The 797-nt window shown below is 31.6% G+C and overlaps 1 long non-coding RNA gene across 1 annotated transcript in view; it reads right to left on the minus strand.

The window, feature by feature from the left end:
- Positions 1-401: 401 nt before the first annotated feature.
- Positions 402-797, minus strand: part of LOC108950638 — a 2,829-nt gene continuing 2,433 nt past the window's right edge. The window contains exon 5 of the long non-coding RNA XR_001975301.2: positions 402-778. This is a non-coding gene — a long non-coding RNA (uncharacterized LOC108950638). The remainder of the gene's footprint in view (positions 779-797) is intronic.

Here is a 797-nt window from a genome sequence, read left to right on the forward strand (position 1 = left end):
ATTAAATTACTGTTACATTAAATTTATTCTTAGAAAAAGTTATTATTACATTAAACATATTAGGAATATAAGAAAACATACATATTAGGAATATAAGAAAACATACATATTAGGGAATTTTCTACGGATAATGTCGACCAAAAATTTACCCCTATTAAATGACTAAAATGTCACAAATCAACCGCTCCTAATTCCATTTTTTGACTTTTTTGAAACAGAAAACAAATAACACTTGTTTTTTACACTTTTTAACCTTTAAATTTGTTTTTAGCCTCAAGTTTTTCTCTAATTTACCGAAATACATGCATTTTCCCTATACCTACTGTGTTATTTTGGACACAAATTGCCGTTCAATTTCTCTTTTACGTAACAATGGGTTGGACTACTCGGTATTTCTATGGCTCTGACTGACACAATAGCCTTCAAATAGTGTTTACTTTTTTCCTGAGCTCTGGTGTAAACATTTTTCGCGATAAAACGCCTGACTGACTATTTACGCTTGTCGCCCACCTGAATGTGCAGTCTATACGCATACGGTATATATGCGGGTTTGTCACTTTTCTATTTGGTAATCTATATTAAATATTGTTTTTATTATTTTTAATCTTTATTTAAAGAAGCTGCGAGTAACACCAGGTAGTAACTTGATTTTTGCGCAGGATTAGCCTATTTACTGCACAACAAAATTGTTTAAATGGAAAACGAAATTGCATCTAACTGGCTGCATCTTCCCAAAGAAATTTTTGATGAACTAACGTTCAGTGACTTAGATCCGAACCTGTACTCTTACAAAGAAG

Source organism: Ciona intestinalis, unplaced genomic scaffold (genome assembly GCF_000224145.3).
Source record: "Ciona intestinalis unplaced genomic scaffold, KH HT000466.1, whole genome shotgun sequence".
Taxonomy (NCBI): Eukaryota; Metazoa; Chordata; class Ascidiacea; order Phlebobranchia; family Cionidae; genus Ciona; species Ciona intestinalis.